Below are 22,501 nucleotides of genomic sequence, written 5' to 3' on the forward strand. Positions count from 1 at the left end.
TTTTTAGCATATCTGTCAGCATATTCAGCTGAGATGCCTGTTAACTGGATATATACAAGGGAGTATTACTGGTCCATTTCATGAAAATTGATCCAAGCTCCAAAGGTGATAGAGAATAACCGGTGTTTTCCCCTCAGTTCACATCGGCTGCTGTGTAAATTGTCAGGTAGAAAATTTCTGCACTTTTCTCCCCAGAAATTTACACCCCATTTTTTCATACAATTTTCAAATTTTTCTCACATTAGCATTAATTATTTGTGTGATGGTGTCTTCTAATTCAAGCGTGTAGCCTGCCTCTGTCCCATGCTTCACTTCTAAAAACTATCTGGGAACCCTAGACTCTTCCTAGGTCTTCACTGTATCAAACGTTGTTGCCTCAGGCTTGAGAAACTAGTCAGGTACAGGGGATGCTGAACAGGTAATTGGACTTGTTCTCCCTCATTTAGTTCTGTGGTTCCTAACAAAGTTAACTGATCCACAGGACAGCATTTATGCAGGAGGGTGTGCAAAGTATATTAAATCATAAGGAAGAATGTAGGGGCTGTAGTGCAAGGCTTTCTCTTTCATTAGTGACCCTTCAAGAGACTTCCTATACCTTTGAAGCATACTTACAATATTAAATTTGACTTTTTATTATTTTATATGATTATTATGCCAGATTATTGAAATACTTTGTTATATTTCAAAGTTCTGCACATGGATCAGGGCAATCTCGAGCATGAATACAGGCTGTGTGTGGAATGTATCAAGAGCAACCCTGATGATGAGTGCTTGGAAATGTTGGTTGATGAGAAGATCATCATGACCTGTCAGTGTGTGCTTGCAGCACAGAAAACCAACCATACCCTGGGCTGCATCAAATGCAGTGTGACAGCTGATTAGGGGAGGTAATTTCACCCCTCTACTCTGCTCCTGTGAGACCCCACATAAAGTATTGCATCCAACATAAGAAGGATGCAGGCCTGTTTTAGTGGGTATGGAGAAGGGCCACAAAGATGATCAGAGGGCTGGAGCACCTCTGCTATGAAGACAGGCTGAGGGAGCTGGGACTCTTCTGCCTAGAGAAGACAAGGCTCCAGGGAGATCTTAAAGCACCTTCTAGTACCTAAACAGGGCTACGTGAGAGCTGGAGAGGGACTTTCTTAACAAGAGCGTATAGTGTTAGGATAAGGGGTAATGGTTTTAAACTAAAAGAGCGTAGGTTTGCATTACATATTATTGGAACAGTTTTCCCACAGAAATTCTGGACACACCATCTCTGGCATGTTCAAGGTCGGGTTGGGTGCGACTCTGGTCTAGCAACCTGGTCTAACAAAAGGTGTCCCTTCCTGTGGCAAGGGTGTTGGAACCAGATGATCTTTAAGGTCTCTTCCAACCCAAACCATTCTATGATTCTAGGATATTTTTCTTAATTCAAGAAGGCTCCTTTGTAAGCTCTGCTTGAGGGTAGGACAGTGCCTCATCTTTGTTTTTGAAACAAAATTACCTTGTAGCACAACTTTCTGATGCTTTCCTCTTACCATGACAAAGCTTAAGTGAGCCTAAGGTTCTGCTCAGATTTGCTGGGATGGACAGAGAAGAGAGATGGATGACTATTCTGTTAATAAGTAGGTGAAATCATGCTGATCCACAGTTATTGTACTCCTTCAAAGATAGTGGTGGGAATAAATTTCGAATATAATATTAGGATATAAATTCAAAAAAATTTATCTCATCTGTTTTGCAAGATCATGTTATTAAATTCAGCTGGAGGAAAATTTTCATCTTTCCCCCCAAAGGACTTATTTCAAAACATTTATATAGCCCTGTAACATTTACACAGTGCTCTACACTGGTGACATGCTTCTTACCTGGGTGAGCAGAGACAAGAGAAATACATGGATGATGATATTACTGATGAAAAGTGAAGAGAGAAATGAAGCAGAAGGATTAAGGAGGAGCAGAGGAGCACTGGGCTATGAGGAAACCAGGACTGAACCTGGAGGGAAGTTATTGCAGAATATAGGAGAGGAAAGATAAATTATTTGTGTGTGCCAATATTTTGGGAAAGAATGAGAAAGCAGAACAACAAAGCAGCATAAACAGGATGGAAAGCAGATGTCTAATTAACCTAACTTTTTTTTAGAGCAAAATAATTCCTAAATGTTCCTGTTGAAGTGTGAGCCATTTGTCAGGAAGCAATGTTGATTAAATTAATGTAGCAGTGATACTGTGTTTAGCGGCAATAGAGGCCCAGTTATTGTTTCAAATACATCCACCATAAATCAACTGAAATCAGAATTACATGCTGTGGTAAAAACTGTGCAAGGAAGGGTAGCAAACCCCAGGCCTGTGGTGCACAGAAAATATTTTCACCCTGCAAGGATCAAGTGTGTGGCCTCTGCTGTATACAGACTCAGAGTGCAGGAGGAAGATCTCCCCAATCTTGTAACTTATTTGCTGCTCCACTTGAAACTACAAAAGTATTTTAAACCTAGACCTGATCAGAAGCCCTGCTTTATCACAAGTGAGGTTATGGCTCAGTGTAAGGAATTTCTAGAGATTCCTTATATATGTAGACTTCACATATTTACAATATATAGTGTAATTTGGAAATTATAATGGAGATTTTCTGGCTATTTTCATATGGAAAATTCAACCTAAATTCTGAATACTCACCTTCATTTAAGGCTGCCTAAGTATCATAAAACTGCCAACTTACTCAGACTGAGGATGTAGTCAAAATTTTTGTGTTAAAGGTGGATTGCAAAAGATGTATTTGTACCACAAGTCCATGCAAACAGCATTTAAAAATGTGATTGCGTTCATGCAGCTGGCTTCCTGTTATTTGTGACCTGGATTTTGTTGTATTGAAGTTCCTTGCATCAAAACTCTTCTGCTCTATGGACTTCTTTACATCTGAAGTCTGTGAGGTTAGTAAAACCCAGGGCATTAGAATTCCTGAAGTTTTCATGGTACTCCAGATGGAGATTTAACTTCCCCCTTTCACAGAGCAAGGCAATTTGTTCATGTTGTTACATCTGGATCTGTGGAAAGTTAGACAAAGCTTTCAATTTTTCTCCCTTTAAGGTTATTGTCTCCAAGGGCTACTTTCTCATATTTTGAGAGCTTTCAAAAATATTAGGAGTCTCTTCTGCATTTTGTTACTTTGGCTCAGAGAGGCTACTTAAAAGAAAGTGGAAAAAACATTGCTCAGTTATTGAAGTGGATGTGTCTATTGGTTTGAGACTTGGAGAAAAAAATAATTTCTATACATAGCTTCAGCTCCCCCTTCCCTCCCTCTGTCCCCCAAGAAAAGCTATAATATAAAACCAGAAAGCTATTTTCTGAAGACCTAGGACAGATTTACTATTGAAACCAGAGGGGTTGTCCCCAGGTGGGTCTAAGATTCATTATCCTAGTGTAGAAAAGGCTTGTATTGCACAGCTTGTCTTTAATAAAGCTAGAGTTACCCAAACCCCTACAGAACCAGACTCAGGAGTTTCAAAGCAGCACATTATCTATATGAAGTGGTGATCTTTAATAACATGAAGATAGGACTAAATAAACTGCCCAGTGGAAAAGGACCTGGCTGTGCTGGTTGACAATTAGGTGAACATGAGCCAGCAGTGAACCCAGGTGGCCCAGAAGACCAATGCCATCCTGGCCTGTATCAGAAATAGTGTGGCCAGCAGGACTAGGGCAGTGATCATCTCCCTGTACTTGGCACTGGTGAGGCCATTCCTGGAGTACCATGTCCAGTTCTGGGCCCCTCACTTCAAGAAGGATATTGAGGTGCTGGAGCATTTCCAGAGAAGGGCAATGGAGCTGATGAGCACAAGTATTATGAGGAGAGGCTGAGGGAGCTGTGATTGTTTAGCCTGGAGAAGATGAGGCTCCGGGGAGACCTTTACACTCTCTACAACTTCCTGAAAGGGGGCTGTGGCAAGGTGGGAGTTGGCAACTAGCAAAGGGACAAGAAGAAGTGTCTTCCAGTTCAGATTGGATATTAGGAAAGAATTCTTCATTGAAAGAGTGGTTAAGCAGTGGAACAGGCTCCCATACAAGTGGAGGACTTGCCACCCCTGGAGGTGTTAAAAAAAAAGGGTAGATGTGGCATTTTTTGATATGGTTGAGTGGGCATAGTGATATTTGGTCAAAGGTTGGATTTGATGAATTTTCCACCCTTCATATTTCTATGAATGTTATTATCTTAAAAACACTCAAAATTTCAAATGAATGATGGATTTTTTTTTTTTTAGTGGTTTATTGTTTCCTATAAAGGACATTGAAAAATCCAGCATTATTTAAGATTGTGGACAGTTGGAGGTACAGGATGGGCAAAGACAAAACTCTCCTCATAATTTTGGTTGAGATGACAACATGGTGTGTGGCCATTCACAGGACTTTCGTAGAGGACTTGCATTCCCCGATTCCCTCCTGCCCTGTCTAAACAGTTGCAAATCTGTGGGAGTTGTTATGCAGAGTACCTGCTTGAGAGAGCTGCCATCCTTCTCCACTTATGATCATGAGGTTACGTATAGGGTACCAAATAATAAATGAAAAAGGTGGATGCCTACATTTGCCAAAGGTAAACTTTGTGTGAAAGGTGTGGCTCTTTACAACTACAAATAGTGAAGGGATGGGAAGAAACCTTTTTTCCCTTTAAAGGAAAATGTGAGACAACATTACAACTCAGTTCATTGCACCTATCATAAAGAAAGAATAGATGTGATTTGGTGTTGTAATTCCTGAAAACATAAAGTAATCTTTTATTCCCCCTGGGCACTACCACATCTTTCTAGTCCTCTTGCTGTCTGAGTCACATTAAGCAAAGTATCGAATAAAATTCATGATCTAACCTAACTGCCTCCATCTAAGGAGTTGCAGTGAACAGCCTCAATATTGGGACCCAAAAAGCTCTAAGGAGGGAGTGAATTTATGGAAAGAATATCTGCCTCATTAGGGATAATACATGTGAAAAAAGATCTCATTTATCTGGAAGGCATGGTGTTGAAGCAGATGCTGTGGGCAGGATGTGAAAATGTTTGGCTGGAGCAAAAGCTGTTGTTGCAGAAGGAAAAGGAGAGAGAAACAATCTTTCACATTCAGCAAAAATGCAGGAAGACCAGGTGCTTTTATGCCTTCTGCAGAAGAATTGTCTTTAAAAAAAAAGGATAGAGAACATTTCTTCATTAAGGACCTTGGAGCCTTGTGGGGCTTTTGGCCCTCATCTCTGGCTGAATAAATACAAAGTACCTCTGCTATCTGCCACAGATGTTAGGTGAAAGAGATATTTTGAACACACTGCTTCCTTGTGTTACCTTGCCCTCGCTTACACCTGCCGAATTTTCCAGTGAGCCTGCAATATGTACTCCTAGCTGACAGGATTTTGCTAGTATCTGCCATTGTTACCATCTCTTATCTGGAAGAGCTCAAAATAAGTAACTTGGAAAAAAAATCAGAAGCATTTTGCAATAAGAAAAGCATGGTTAGTAAGGAGGTTTTTTAGAATTAGATAATTTTTCATATCAGTATTTTGAAATGAAAAATGAAAAAAAAAAGCTATTTTTTTATAAAAGTTGTAATGGAAATGCGTAAAAGCACCATTCAAAACACCTAAAACATAAAATCTTTTAGTGTGAAAAGATATTATAAAGTAGTTTTGACCTGCTAACTTCAGTCTTGAATGCTTGTCTTGTTCAGTTTGGTATCTCACTAACATTGAAGTAAAAGTAGAGCAATCATATAGGTGACAGAGGACTGGTAGAACAGAGAGGTGAATTGAAGAGACTTGAGGTCAGCAGGGTAGATGCAAATTTGCCTGAGCAGCTCAGAGATAGCTGTCTGGGGCCAAAGTCTTCCAAGTGGTTGCAAATTTGTGTCTGAATATGTCAAGTAAAGACTAAGATGAAGAGAATGCTTCTGAAGTGTCTCAAGGAGCCTTTCATAAGAGGTTGTAGCAGTTTGCTGGGGTCTGGCCCTATATGCTCCTCTGGAAATGTCTCCAGTGGTGAAGGGCTTCCCTTTTCAGGGAGATTTGACAAGTGTCTGTGCCTTTGGCTGGGGAGCGCTGTCGGTAAAGGCTCTGCTTCTATTTCCTTCAGTTTCTAATTACTACCTGTGATATAACTGTTAGTCATGGGGAGCTGTGTGCAAGGCTTTCTGGGCATGTTAAGATGGCAAACGTTTTCTGTGACTGTGTAAATTCCATGTTCCATGCAGGCAAAAGAAAATAACATTGAGGTGCAAGCAAGTGAGGACAAAGCCTGTAAGTTTAATGAAATATTGCTTATAAAGCAACACTGTGAGAGCTTCTAAACTCATTTTGGAAGATATTTGTTATTTTCCCTGGTCTCTCTGATCAGTTGCAGATTTTCAGTAAGTGGAGTATGGCATTCACATGTTCCAGCATATCCTTTCTGATGCCAGGCAGCACTGAGAATTTTGGGAGAAACTGTGGATATGTGATATAATCTTTCTATAGTCTTCTGAATGTTTAGAAACCAACTTAAGCCTGAAAGCAACAAATTTCATCCTTTGCAATTGTCTTTCCCTTCATCCTTCCACATTTCCTTTAAAAATCAGCTGTTATACTTCTGGGTATTTTTTTTCTATTCATAATTTCCCCTTTGAATCCAATGTGAATCTTGGTGTGGTGGCAGTGAGCTCCCCAGCCTGATGTCACATTGTATGAGTGATACTCCTTTCTCTTTTCCCACCTTTCAGCTTCCTTTGTTCTTACCCTGTGAGATACTGGATACACCCAGGCCTTTTTCTTCAGGGATTGCCCTGTTCTATAAATTCTTTGCTTTTTTCACTAGTTTCCCAGTCCAATTATTTTCTATTTTTATTGGATGATAACTTTTTTCCTAAGCAGTTGCTCATTTTGATCACCATTCTGAGTTTCTTCTAGTTAAGAATTGTCTTATATAGATGATATGGCCATTACACACAGTACTCCAGGGAAAGCTGTGCTGTTACTTGCTGTTCTAAATTCCTTATATAACAGATACTTAGCAACCTATAGAAGGTAAACAAAGGAGTTGAACATTGGAAGTGACCCAGAAAGTTGGATCTAAGCACCTTTAAGTTTCAGGGAAACTTGGATCCAGATGAGAGGGTTTTTGGCTTGTACTTGGAGTCAGCAATTACTTCCATGATTGCTGAACCCAAGATAAAATTTAGCAGAGTTTTATGTATAGCCCCTTTAATCTGATTTGGAAAACTGCCCATTCCTGTGCTAGTCAAAGAAGAATTGAAAAAGTGACCTAAAGCCACCTCTGACTCCTTAGTTCTCTTCCCTGCTCATGAAGAGAAGACAATTTGCTGCACTAAAAGAACAATCCATTTGATTTTCTTGTGCTTGCTTAGTGCTTGCACTGCCTACAACTCCTGTGTTGTGCCAGTCCCTTGGATTGTCAGTGGTGATGGAGGGTTAGAGACCTCCTGAGTATGTGTGCCCAGCCTCCTGTGAAGAAATATCCTCCTTATGAACCTTTGTCACCATGCATACGTAAGTGAAATGGTCAAGAGAAGCCACCATTTTTATCTGGAGATGCTTTGTTCTCCTTAATGAATAAAATAATCTATAAGGAGCATGAAGAAGCTCTCAACTGGTACTGCTAAACCTGTAGGAATATAATATTGTAAATAAAATTATAAGGTTGGACTGGTATGAAATGCAAGATGTCAGAGATGTAGGCTCAAACAACACTGAAAAGTATTTTCATTCCTTGCTAACTTTTTCAATTAAAGCCGTATAACTCAGGAATGAGGGGAGGTGGTGAACTAATTGCTGGGATCTAGCAATAAGAGAGCACCTGCTTTACAGCTCTGACTGAAGAATTGACAGGAATTTGCTGTCGCATTCCCTCTTGTCCTCTTTGAAAAACATGTCCCCTGCTGAGGAGCTGTGATTACTTGCAAGATGTCCATATTCTAATTTCTGTCACTTTTTATACAAGTATCATTCCTAAGGACTAAAAGCTTGGATATCAGAATAATTTCAGGAAGACATAAGAGGACAGTAGAAAGCAAAATGTAGTAAAGGCAATACAAATAGAGTGCTTGTACACAGGCTTCATACTGTAACACTACTCCACTGGCTAAAGGGGAGTTGCATTTTTGTCAGCTGGTTTAGTAGAACAGTGTTGGGTTTTCTTCCCTTTTTAGATTACACAAGACTTGGAGAGGAAAAGTACTCTCATGCCACATTTTTTACCACAGTCTTAATGACTACTATTACCAAAAGAGCTTACTAGGCTTCTGATGATAATATTGTTCCTTAATCTCTCTGAAAACTAAAATAATTTCTTTAGGTGAAGCTAGTATATTAATTAATTCTTCATAGAGTATTTAGGCAGATGGAACATGGATGGATCAAGGAGTAAAAGAGGTTAAAGGGAAAGAAATTGCTGCTTCCCTTTTTTATGCATTAAAACTCAGACTTAATCAAGGACAAAATAAAAAGAAAGTAAAAGTAAAAAGAATTTATCACCCTCCTTAACATTTCCTATTCTTTGTGCCAAACTNCCTGTCCTGTCTTTGGCTTGGTACAGATCCACTTTTCATTGTACAGAAACACTGTCTCTAGCCAGTCTTTTGCATCAGGATGTCCCCTAGATTCCTGTCTTTCACCTCAATCTTCCAGGCACTTTCTACAAGTTTACATAATCAAAGTGTTTGGGGCTCAGAAGATGGAATCCCCTCCCAGCCACCACTTCCAAGTAAAGAGTTCGACTGGGTTCACTTTTTTTCTTGTTCTTGCTTCCAAGAGTTTGAGAACCCAATTTCTTTGTTGCAAGGGAAATACTTCTTCCATGTTTTTATTCTCAGTGTAAGCTGAGGTTGCCTGTGTAATTACAAAAGTTGTAATGTTTATTCAGCTGAAGAGACCTTTAGAGTTAACTTGGTAGCGCCTGACAAGTCTGTGTCCTTGTTAATAAGCTGTGAGCTGGCTCTGGTAGCTCTGGGGCTGGACTACAGAACAGGAAGCTGTGGTGAAGCTTCTGTTGTCACCCCACCGCCTGCTCCATACCTGACAGTATCTTAGGTCTTCTGGCTAAGACGTTTTTCTCTTCCTTTCTAGTAAATAACTATGTGACTGAGAACGTTTTGGGCTAGTTGCACTGTATTTTTTTATTGTAGAAATTTGCATTAGAACCTTTTCCAGTGGAAAATTTCAAAGCAGCTTCCAAGTACCATTAAATTTATCTTTTTTTCTTTTTTCTTCTTTGTTTCCCCTCTTATTATGCTCATTTCAGGAGAATATGTAAGGTTTGCAAAGGTTAGGAAAAATGAAAAATCTATGCAGTAAAATGCCAATATTCAGGGACAGAACTGGTAAATCCTCCTTCCCAGTCCCTCACAGCCTTCACAGAAAGACCCTGAAATGTAATACTGAGGGCAACTAGCAGTCAGGAGAAGTTTTGTGTGATTTCCATTTATATAACTAGACACATAATTAAAATTTAATCCTTAAAGAATAGCATTTGATACATGTAAAATATAAACTTTTTCATGTAGGCCACAGATATATATAAACTGCTCCAGATGCAGTATGGGGAAGCATGTTGACTGTCATCTCTGGAGTGGATGACCACCAGAAACTGAGGAAATTGGCTTAGGAGAATTAAAGAAAGATACAGAATTAGTCATTTAGTATGTCTACCACTGTCCTATGGAGCAAAATTCACTGAACTGATAATTTTAGATCATATTTGCTGCAAGTGAATTCCTGTTTTTACTTAGTCAAAATTCCAAATCTGCCATTGGTTCTATGTCAGTATATTGACAGAAAACCTGCATGTAGTTTATCTAAAGAAGTCTTTAGATGAATATTTTTTGATTCTTTTTGCCTGTTACTTTTTTCACTTGCTAGATATTTGGTAGCTCTGTTGCCTGAGTGATTAACAAGAGATTGAAGTGAAAAGTAAACTGTGAATTGCAGGTAGGATTTTGCAGATGAACCAAGAGATGAGTTGAGAATTCATGAGGCAAGGGAACAAACTTTTTCATGGGTATTGGAATACTTATAAATTGGTACCTTATTTATAAGATCTCATGCAATACAACATTGTGTATTCACTGTATCCTCAACTTTATTGTGCCTAGCATTAACTGTCAGCTATTTATTTTTTAAAAATCAACTGTCATGTTTGAAGCCTTGTATTGCTTACTGTTTAAACGGAAGACAGTTTCCCATCTTTTCCTTTCTGCTCTTTACTGGTGCTTCTTGAAGCAGCATTACACCAGTGGGTTACTTCTGAATGATTTTAACACTGCTTTCCAGATTTGGGGATCCATGTGGCCAACATATGCACCTGCTAGCCATGGAACTGTAATTAAGTTTGTCTTAATCACACTTGGCATCAGTCTACGACTATGTAACTTAGTAATTAGGAACTACTATTGGTAGATGAGCTATTGTCACTTTACTGCCTTACACCTTTGACCTAAAGCAGACTGGCAACTGATGCCTCCAGAGTAGGTGCATGACTTTTGACAGTAATTCAGATGTGGGGGTATTTATTCACCTTTGGACAAAAGTCCTGAGCCCTATTAAACTTCTTTTTTGTCATTCCCTGTGTAAAATGTGAAAGGCTGAACACATCTGGGACTCTGCAAATGTGTTTGTATTTTCAATATTACCAGTGTCTCTTACACACAACCGATAAGATATGGTTTGCTACCCAGAAGAAGGCACGGGAACGGGCTGTATATGTAACTTGGTGACTCTCTTCACTGATCAGAGACAACCCTGTTGTATTTAATGATATGTCAAGGTGACAAAATATATTAGAAATAAATTAGCTCTCAAGCTCAAAATCATCAAAAAAAAATAAGTAGCAGTGTTCGGAGAGAAATATATGTATTTCAGAAAACACTTATTTATACTTTTAAAGGAAGGAATTTAGCAGTGTTGGGTGGCTTGCGGGTACCAGATGGTCTTAATCTGAAATATATCTTGGAAAAATACTATCTTTCTCTGTGGGAACAGGTCCAGCAGCAGTGATGATCTACCATTTTGTCAGGGTCATGAACGTGTCCCAAAGTGTGAAATGCAGAAATGAGTGTTTCTGTTTCAGGTCCTTCCTTGTGGCGATAACTGAACAGATCTCAGACTTGAGACATTTTGGTCTGTAATCCTCTGTAGTATGTATTATTATTCCATTTTTATTCAGGATAAGGACCTAAGATACCAACTATCATGCCAAGAGTAGGTAACTGAAATATTTTTAACAGCATTCTCAGGGTAAAAGCAAAGAGCTTCTCTCCATTCTGAAAATATTTTCTTCAGTTCATTGTATGGGCATGTCAAATAACTGCCATTTTGGAGAAACTGCCTCTCCTGGTGTGATACTTTTCACTGGATAAACAGGGTTTTTACTCTGCAGAATCAAGCAATCTATGCCAAACTTGTATTCATTCATAGGAATTCATATTTAAATAATCTTTATATTTATCACTTGTTGAAGGAGAGACTGACTTCCTTCATAGTCACACTTGTGTGAATGAATTTGTTCTGAGTTAAGTTCCTTAACCTGGCCATGAATGTTATCAAACTGTGTCTGTTAATAACAAATTACACATTGTTGGTGTCTCATGCATTTTTTCAGTCGCCACTGACACGTCAGTCTCTATCAAGTATTATGAATATTATGTAATTTACCAGGTTAGGGTTTGACAAACTGTATTGGCGTGAGGGCTGTGTTGGCAGCTGTAGGGCAAAAGTAGTTGTGTGCATGCATCAGTGCAGCAGGTACTGGTGCTTCCAGCAAGTAATCTTTTGTGCATGTTTTGCACGTTGAGAGAGACCATTGTTATGCAAAACACAGCCCCTAATTATTCCATTACAAGATTGTTACTTTTCAAATAACGAAGTAACTCATTTAAAAACAGATTTGAAAGGATTCTACTTATATTGGGGGGAAAGAAGTGAGAAGAAACTTGAAACTTTGACTATGGACAAACATTGGAGTGTGATTTTGGTGGTAAGGGAAGCTGATGATGTGAAAGGACAAAAGAAGTCCATAATTTTTTGTACAGAACTGGTTGGGTGCAGGCAAAACCAGACGACATCACTTTAGTGAGACCTTATAGGAGATGGTGTGCCAAACAAATGCAATTCTTTCTCTCATGCAATATCCAACAGTGCGTTTTCTTCTGTGGATGCATACCAGTTACTCACAGGTGGACTACTCAATGTTTGACATTTGGTTCTGAGTAAGCAGCCCTGCTTATCTAAATATTTGTTCCTAGGATTTGGAAATCCCTCTGTGTACATTTTTACTACCTACACAATGTGGTTCTATTAGTTAAATAGGACCAAAGGTAGTAGAAATGAACTCAGTTAAAAATATCTCTGGCTAGTTGCAATATCTCCTATCTCACTTAGAAAACTTATGAGTATCTGCCACTCTATACTCTCTATATCGATTTTTCTTCCTCTGCCTAATGGAAGTCTACAACAAAAACTTGTTTCTACTAAGTATTATAAAATGGATCAGTATCGTGGTTTAGGAATGGTATTCCCTGATTCAGTGCTCCCACCGAGACTCTCCAAACCCATATGTGCATCTCTGTTTCACTCCCCCAATTTTCCCCTCCCCCTTCCCGCTTCAGCAAGAAAAATTTACTGGAAATGGCAGTGAGATAAGAAAAAGAACAGTAACAGCAACAATAATAACAGAAGGTATAAGACAAAGAAACAATTTACATGGAAAGCGACAATAAACAGATACCTATCCCTCTGCTCTCCTCTGCCGGTTTTCTCCAACAGAAGGAACCCCTTCTCTTCCAAAGAGAGAAATAGTCCATTTCAGCTACCCCTGACAATGATGGGAGGTGTTATCAAATAACATTGGGGACTTGGCCACGCCTCCTCCTGGCTATTGCAAAAAAAATAATCCTGTCCTGGCCAAAACCAGGACAAGCAGAATTATTATAAAAACTTTTTTTTAAAATTATTATTCTATAGGAGCTTTACATGGGACTTGTTCAGAACTGAACCTTATTTTTTTGGAATAATCTCCCTTAATTGGACTCCCGGGTCTTTTGTATCTTCACTGTCCATGCATCTTTGCCTTTCCAATACAATAATAAGTGGAAAAAATTAAGTAAAGATGCAGGTTGTTCTTCACTTTTGCAGTTGACTTGGTTTATAATGTTCTTTTTAAAAAATGTTAAGTTTTTATTCTTCTAAGATAACAGTGTAATTTCACATTCCTGTATCAGGAAGTTTAGATCTTGAGTTTATATAGCTCTTACCAAAAACATCTTTTCACAAAATGGGGAGCAGCTTTATACCTAAGTGAAGAACTTGTGTAGAAATAATTTAAAAGAGAGTTTCAGATTTTTCCACTCCCCTGCCCTCACATACCTAGATAATTTTTAGTTTCTTAGTCTCTTCAGTCATTGGGTGAAAACTCAACAAACATATTAAAAACACTCCTTAAAGCATTTTACCGTGAAAAAATAGAAAAAAAATAACTGAGGCAGTTAGAAAATATCCTTTCTACTAAATGAATGTTTAGCTGATTTCCTGAGGGATAAAGCCTTATATCCTTCCAAAATTCATGTTAACAAATATATATGAAAGCAGGATATATGGATGTTAAGGGTCCCAGTATCAAAACTTTATATAGATATGTGGAATACTATACCTGAATGCAACTCTGCGGGTGTTCCTCGTACACAGAACTCTACTCCTTCCCAGAAACTTGCCAAGTGCAAGGTCTTCATGATATCTTGTGGTAGAGAATTTTGCCTTTCAAATATATAGTGTGGCAAAAAGTATTGCTTCTGTTCTGGTATGATTCACTGTCCTTTTCCTTCTGTACTCTAACTGGATGACATCCAGTGTTCCTGCTATATTAACTTTACACAAATTATACCACTATTTTATATTTCTCTTAAGATTAGTATAGACTTTTTCATTCTGATTTTGGATTTCAGATTCCCTGCTTCTGCAGTCCTCTTCCCCCAAACACCCTCCTGTGGAGAAAAGAAAAAGCCGTTCAAGTCTATTTTGTTTCCCAGTGATCTAGATAAAGCCTTACTGCAACCCTTCTGTTTTCACCTCCCCTGCAACCGCTTACCCAAGTCTCATTTTCTTAGCCAGAACAAAAATCCACCTTGCTGGATTTTCTTCCACCTACTCCTATGCCTCCCCAGCTGATGTCCCATTGACTTTAATGCATGTTGTTTTGGGTAAAGTGCATCAGTCTATTTGGTCCTAGGGGCACAATAACACCCTTGTCTCTAGATAACATAATTATCTGTCTGCTAGGAACAATGAAAGACCACAGTCCATGTTTTCATCTCCTCCAGCCTGGCCTTCCAGATTTAATCATTGAGCATCTTTATTCCACACAGCAGATATCCATCAGACCATTCACAAAGTAGTTCCCGTCAGTGGTGTGGGGCTTCACCAAAGAGGAGCTTTGCCATGGAATAGAGTTTGGAACCACATCTATTGCATGTAGGAAAAAAAGCTATTTAGGTTATGCTGGCCAATACATGCCTTGTCAAGGTTATCTTTTCTGCAGGCTTAGGTGCTAAATTAGGAATCAGTGAGAGAGGAAAGCACTATGAGTTTATTGGATGAAGGTATGTAGTCCTTTTCAGTGCAAACAATGAATTTGGTCTGAGGAGAGCTCCAAATCTCTCCCAAGGTGTTCACTTTCATAAATAATGGCTTGTGTTAAGATTACTATTACAGAACATAGTATGTGTTCACTAAAAAATAAGTGTGACTGTATTAAGTGCTAAGCGGAGTTTAAATAGCTTTCCTGCAGAGCAGTCAAAGATAGCAAGATGAAGCTGAGCAACAGGACAGGGCTTATCCTTTTCAAGCCAATAGCTTTTTATTTGATGACTTAAAAAATACTTCCACTCTCAGCTTCCAAAAGCCCTTTGCAGACAATGTTTGGTAAGCAGATTAAGTGAAGCTACTGGAAACTCTGTAAGGAGCAGCAAGGTCTGGGAGCCTTGAGGGGTTTCACATTACTAAAGATGGTGCCTGGTGTCTGAGTACCTCCCAGCCAGCACTAAACCCTGTGCAGACAGGGAGACAGTGAAACTATCAGGCATTTTATGCCACTTCTTTGTCAGTGGATCAGGCATTGTGTGAGAAGAGATGTGACAGCACACTCTCACAGGTAGGAGGGCAAGGAGGAATGTGTGCAGCTGGCTGCAATTAGCAAGCACTCTCAGAGTCATCAGCATCCAGACAGAGGTGGCACAGTGTGAACCATCTTCCTTCCATCATCCTTATGGGAGTGTCATTATGCTTAGGAAAGCTGGGTGGCAGGGGAAGCTAAAAGGTTCGATGTTACTGGCAAATACACACAACAAGTATATCTTTAAGAGAGAGAAAAGGAGGCTGAGGAACACTGGAGGCAGACTGAGACCTATGATCTCCTGTCAAGACAGCTAGAATTAGAAAACTTTAGTTCTGCTGAGAAAGAATTATTTAAAAAATGGGGTTAAAGTCCTTGAGAAAACTGATCTTACAGTACAAGTAATGGGGTTGTGTGGGTGGATGAATAGACTTTGGGGAAAAAAAGGGAAAACCGAACCATGAAACTTCAAAGAAACTTTTTTGTTAAACCAGCAGGAAGGGGAAACCAGCCAGTAAGCATCTCAGTAGAAAGGAGAGATCTAGGGTCTGCTGCTGATCATGAGCCAAACACAACTGGGCTTTGCTATGCTGTTGTGGTAAAGTAAGTACAAGGGATAAAAAGTGTGTTGCCTGGAAGACATGAGGCATACAGTGATCGCTGCTAACAGTGTTTCACCGGGAGGTATGGTTTGTTTCACAGAGACATAAGCAAGGAATATAATGTGTGATAAATATCCATGTCAGAATTTAGAAGTTCATGACTCCATCTTTGTTTCTTATGCAGTTTCTTCCACTTGGGCTGGAGGAAACCACAATTTTTATTTTCAGTATCTTCTTGGAATACATGTATATATACTGACATTTTGCATTTTTTTGTACGAGCTATAGGGAGATCAAGCTAACATACACAGTAAGAAAAGACAATGGTCTGAAAAAGATGACGGCAGTAGAATAGGGTGGCCTTGTTATAGATTATGAAGTAATTTACTTAAGTTATCTTTCAAGACTGCTTTGACACTGGGAAAAACAAAAATGGCAAATATTTTGAATGGCTATGAAAGTAATCCTTTTTATTTTCCTCATGGATATTTGGGGCTTTCTGGTAGAAACATTCAGAATAAGAATTAGTGCACAGAAATTTTTTTAGAAAATTTCCAATAATATTTCCTATCAAATTCTTAATTATTCAGTAATTTTATGCTAAGTTGTTCTTTCAGAAAAGTTTCATAGAAAAAGTTATTGCTTGCCAAAATTAACGATTAAAAATACAGATAAATGATTTAAGACGAGGAGTCATTTTACTAGAAAGAAATCTAAGTCTTAAAGGGGTAGAAATACAGGGGAATTTTGACTGTCTTCATTAGCCAAATGATACTTGCTTCTGTGCATTGCTGCTGGGTAGTGGAGCATGGAGAATTGCTGACAGCTGGATATGAGTGATCTTCTCTTTGAATGATGGAACTTACCACAATTGATCCAGGACTTCTAATGGCCTTGTACTGACAAGTTCTGGAGGGAAACAAGGCCTGAACGAGCCATGCATGAGCCCAGCATGACTGTAGGCAAGTCACATCTACCATGAGGGACTGTGGCACTCTGACACTGCCCCAGATGGACAGCACTTGTCAGACATGGCTTTGGTCTCCAGCAGTTTATATCACTTGCTCCTTGGCTGTATTCAGTTAAAATTAACAAAAAAACCCTAAACTGTGAGATTATGGGGAAGTTGGAGTATCTGGAAGGACCAGAGCAAGTAGAGTTTGGCCAGGACACACTCAAGTCAACAGATAATTTTCCTAGAAAGATTGTGTAGCAGTGGAGGAAGTAATGTGTTGTAGTCTGGCAAATAAGATCAGTGTCTGTCTCAAGAGGAAAACAATAACAAGGTAAGAAATGGAGCACAGAGGCAGGGGTAACAGCTGAAGTGTGATGATGAGTATCTTACCCACTCTGAAAAATCTGGGTCCGAATGGGCATAGTTGGATGGGCTAGCTAAAAGGCACTTTACCTAAAGAAAGGCTTTTGTCTCTGAAAGGTTGTTTGCTTTTATTAAACCAAAAGCTATAGCTAGAAAAAAAAATCAAAACAAACAAAAAAAGCCCAAAACAACTGACTATAAACCTTGCCTTTTATGCCATGGAAATACAAAAATAGTACTGTTAAGTGCCCATTTCTTTCTGTCATCAGAAAAACCCTGGAAAACACTGCTACATAAGCAGTACGGTGAGGGTTGGTGGGTGCATCTGTCGTATATTTACATTTCCTTCAGCAATAACTGCTTGAATGGTCCTAGTTTATGCTGTCAGGCAAAGGCCACAGTATCTTCAGAAACTGTCTCTTTGACAGGAAATAATTGTACATTCCAGTAGCTCCAAAACCAATTTTATTCTAGCTACATTTTCATTAATAATCTGAATTTTTTCAGTCAAGGAGATTTAGGATATGGGAGCTCAGTCTAATATCAAAGGGCATGGTCTGTTCCCCCACTCATAGGTGTACTAAATACCTAAAAGCAAGTTCTGTTTCTGCTGTGATGGTGCAGTGGCTAGCTCAATATGCTTTTGGTCAGTAGGTAAGCTGCTAGGCACTATATTGGTAGTAAACAGCTATCCCAGGGAGCCACATAATACCCTGCTGGACCCTGAGTACAGTCTTGGACGGTGAGTATGAGCAAACAAGTTCTCAGATTTTAGAGATAAGAAGTGGTTGTGATTTTCAATTAAAGGTTTTGCTGATTTACTTTAGTGCCAATTGAGGAAAGTACTTGTCATGGATATAATTATAGACATGAGAAGTTTAAAAGAGTAACATCTATGTTTTCAAGAATATCTGTTTAGAGAGGTACTTTCCATACAAGAGGGAAGTTCCTACATAGAATGTTCCAGATAGGTTCTTACCTAGCACCCAACAGGGACATTTGGCTCTCACTGATCACTTATTAAAGTATTTGTCCAAATTGCTTTATTTCAAGCTGTGCCATCAGACTAATCTGATGGTTTATCCAACAATTTATTTCCTGCTCAAGTATGACTCAAGGTGCATCAGTAGGTGTATTGTCTGATTTTAAGATTATCAGACCAGGTTTCCAGTGGTTTTACATTAAAATCCTTCTCTTGTTTTAGGTCCTAAAGCAGAAAATTGGCAGGTCCTTTTGCACTACAATGTGGCCAATTTTTTTAATATAGAAGTTCTAAGCGTTGGATTGAATGACCCTTCTGGAAATTCTTGTGCTGATCAGAGCTACTAGGTATTCTCACTGCCAATGAATCATGAGCCCACAGGCAAAAATAGTACCTTCTCAATAATGTTTTCTGAAAAGCTATTGCAGTTTTAGTTCCTTAGGGACTGGATGCCCAGAGGGGAACATACTCGACTGACAACTCAGTATTAGACAAACAGCAACATCTCACAGAGCTGCGCTTTATTAAGTTACTGTTATCTCCCTTAGCTTTCAGGAACATTGCAGGAAGCCTTTTTGTGCTGAGTTAGGTGCTGCATAATGAGTCTTGACAGTTGGCATTCTGTAACCCTTCTTGTAGTACCATGATAATAAATGGTACAGGGTACCTTTAGATCAGTTCAACAGTTGACAGATTATGGTCTTTCCAAGCTGAAAGTAATAGTCAAATTGCTTTTTCTTGTGGTCATCTGATAATTCCCATTCTGGTAAAGACTAGAGCATACAAAGGAACAAAGTGAAACAGAAAAACGTTAAAAAGAAAACCTGTTCTTCAGCTCCTGCATTTGAGAATATGATTATGTCTGCACATGCTAATCCTCTCGAGATGCTCACTGGGAGCCTATGTAGCAACTGGGAAAACATGGACCTGGATATTTACTCTTGCTTCTCCAGTGTTAATAACTTGCCTTCCTAAAAATGTTTGAAACTAGCTTAGTAGGTACTTTCAACACAGAAAAAAACCTAATATTAAGACTTGTGGACCATTTGGCTTGTCCACCCACTAAAAGACAACTCCTTGCCCGTACCATCCAAGGAGTCTTCCTGCTGTGCCTTTTGCAACCGGACTTGTCTATTTCACATTGGCCTCTATAGCCACCAGCGTGCTTGCAGCACATGTGGGTAGAGCCCTTCCCAAATCTTCGTTCACAAAGCCCAGCCATGATGACACGCTATTCCATTGCTTTTTCTGGCCAAGGCAACTTGGACCCAGACACCACAAGATATACTCAAACTGCCTGTGAAATCTAGAGGCTGCATTGGTTAGGCGTCTTGGATTTGAACCTCATCAAGAGATTTTGTATTCTAGGTCCAGATGTTCAAGCAAATTTCTTTCCTGTTTTCTGGCTTCTGCACTTCCAAGTCATGTTTAAAATTAAGTAATGCCCATGTTGGAGATAATTTAAAGTATCATTATACTTTAAGTTGCATTTTGGCTACATGTACCTCATAAACTTCTCATATTTTTTGTGCTTTGCCTTAGAACATGTGTCAGCATTTACAAATTATGTCTTATTGATGGAATTACAAGTGATAGGGATTGAGCCAATCAGTTGCAGTTATAAGATGCTCATTCCTAGTTTGATTATTATTCCCCTCTCTCCTATCTGTACTATTTTAGCATGATCCTATGAATGATATACAATTAGTCCCTCAATTGTACCACTCTAACTTCTGTATTGTATCTTAAGAGCAAAAACTGTATTTTCTTTCAGATGACTAAGTAAAAATAACTTCTCTAGAAGAAACTACAGGGGGAACTTGAGATGGTGAGCATAAAACTAAGGTGACTTTCAGAATGCCGTGTCAGTACAAAGCATCATTGTGCTTATTGATAATCACCAGCAGTGTAGGCTTGAAGTGTCTCTTCTAAGATGTCACAGAGATGCATATGCATCATTTTGAATACTTCTCATTTTCAACACACTATTTTTTCTTTCATTTTTTTATCTTTATCCTCTAGTATACCCTTTGCTACAGAAAATATCTTGCCACTTACATTTGCTTGAGTGCCACAGAGCTTTGGGATTGAACTGACAGGGACTCTTGCATCGAGGCCAGAGAAAGTTGCTTCTACTGCAGTGATGTTTCTCCCAAAATGGAAAGTCTTTGCTTGAAAACAGCTGCAACCTCATAGCTATTACTAAAAGCAGAAGCCAGCATCTTATAATGTCTCTTCTGTTCAGGAAATGTATCACTTCTGCCTCTGAGTAGTTAATAGCAGCTTTAAAGCCGGGTATCGTGTGGACAGGTGTCATGGAAGTTTTGTTAAGTAGCCGTAGTCCTAAAATGTACATAACAGTAGCCCATCGGTATCTGCTGCTTTGNCCTGAGATCTGAGAAGCAGCCTCCTTTAGATCTGCTTGAATTGTCCGCACAGCGCTGTGAGCCCACAGGAACCTTTGTAATGGTAGTCCTTGGTTTCCAACTGGTCTGCTGATCCAACCTGCAGAGTCCACTTAGCCTCTGCTGTCTCACACAACTGTAGCAGATCAGTCCTGACTTGACAGCTTTCCTGTGATCATAAAGTTATAACAGACATATATCTCAAACTGCTTTAAAAAAAATTAAAATACTGCTCATTTCATTACCACCAGTGAGCTGCTCAGTTGGGTCTCATAATTAATCCCTTTTGGATTTGTGACCTTAGCTGCTGAAATCACAACTCCTAATGTATCTCTGCAATAGCTAATTGTTTTTACCATACCTAGAACTTGCTTTCTTAAAACATCCCATGTTTAAATCCTGGGGCTTGCAGCTTTTGTGTCCACTGCAGGTTGCAAATCTGAGTGTTACAATGGAGAAGATGCTGCTCAAACAAATTTTCACAAGCCAACATAGAGCTCACAAAGGAAAATAGATTTGTCTGCCCTGTCACCAACAGCTCGTTATTCTGTTTCCACAGGGACAAATTCACACTTAAGCTGTTTGCTTATATATAGATTTCAAAAGGGAAAGTCAGCTTTTGGTTCTAAATGTTACAAAAAACCAAACAAAACTCCCACCCAAAACAAACAAAAAAACCCACCCACACAAACAGGTCAGCCAAGTTTGAATTTCAGAAATGAGGAGTACCCCAGCTGTTCTTGAAAAAAAATTTAATCTTGTAGATCACATATGCATTTGGAAATTGCCTGCCCTTCTCAGGAGTATTATGTCCATCTTTAAAAATAAAGTCCTGACTTAATTCCACAGGATTTATGCCATACCAAACGCTGAAATTAATGTGTCTGAGAGTGCAATCAAGATACTGGATTTAAAGTTCTGTACTCAAGAAATTAGAGGTCAGACAAAAATTAATTATTTTGTTATGGGAGCATACATATTTCTATTCAAAATATTAACGTTGTCTGCAGCAAAAAGAAATTCAAGATGTTCAGGAGGTGGTTCTGAAAAGAAAGACTTTGATTACACATCAATTTCTACTGATAATCTAAACTGCAACTTTTACTGCAGTTGCATGCCAGAAAATTGAAACATAAAAGAATATGAGATAAATACAGATATTCTCATTTCAGCAAACTAGTTTCCTGGTTGATTTTAGTCAAATGTAGCTTCATGGGGATACCTCTCCATTTCTGTTGTGCAAAATGGGATTGAGTATATTGTAAAATGACTTTATCACATGGCCAATGTTGGGCTGCTAAAGGCATATCTGTACTAGAGAGTTTCTATGCATTTTGCATCCACAGTGTCAGAGTGGGCAAATGACTATCAAGGGGGGCAGTAGAACTGCATCAGTATTGGGGTGATAGCTATTAATTACTTCCACTGGTTTCTCATATTTTATTGTTGTCTATTCTTCACTCCATAGATGACTCTACCCCTCTCTTGTACTTAACATGATTCATAAGTTGCAGCTAAACACACACAGACACAGAACTTGCCAAACAGATCAGCAGGACAGGAACAACAGCAGCTAAACAGCAATGCTTGATGCAGAAGGAGAAAGATTTGTTTAAGAAGTGACTGACATCCAAGCCATTTTCCTCCTTGGGCAAACCTCTGCACTGAGTGAATTGCTAGATTACAATGCGTGGGAATTTTGATCAGTTCTGATGGGACAACATATCACTCCAGTGAAGAAAGAAATGGTTCAAGAAACACCATTGGAGGAATTCTAAATGCCCTTTAAAACCCCGGAAGAGTAAGAAAATGAGACATTAACAGAACTGGAGGAACAGAGTCACAACAATCTTAAGCAGATACTGCCCAGTGGGTGTCCCTGCTCATCCAGGTGACATCCTTCCTTGGGGTGCCACACCTGCATGCCAACAGTCAGGACAAGGGAGCACAGTTCAATCAGTTGGAGGAGGTTGTTTTTCTTTCCAGAACTCACCTGGTGAGTAACAAAGTAAGTCCCCCTCCATTGCCAGGTGAAGCTGTCAGAGGCCCCTGCTTGGGATCAGACTGCACTTAGGGAGTGGTGCTGCAGC

This window comes from Lepidothrix coronata, unplaced genomic scaffold, assembly GCF_001604755.1.
Source record: "Lepidothrix coronata isolate B3197 unplaced genomic scaffold, Lepidothrix_coronata-1.0 Scaffold230, whole genome shotgun sequence".
In the NCBI taxonomy this organism is placed as follows: domain Eukaryota; kingdom Metazoa; phylum Chordata; class Aves; order Passeriformes; family Pipridae; genus Lepidothrix; species Lepidothrix coronata.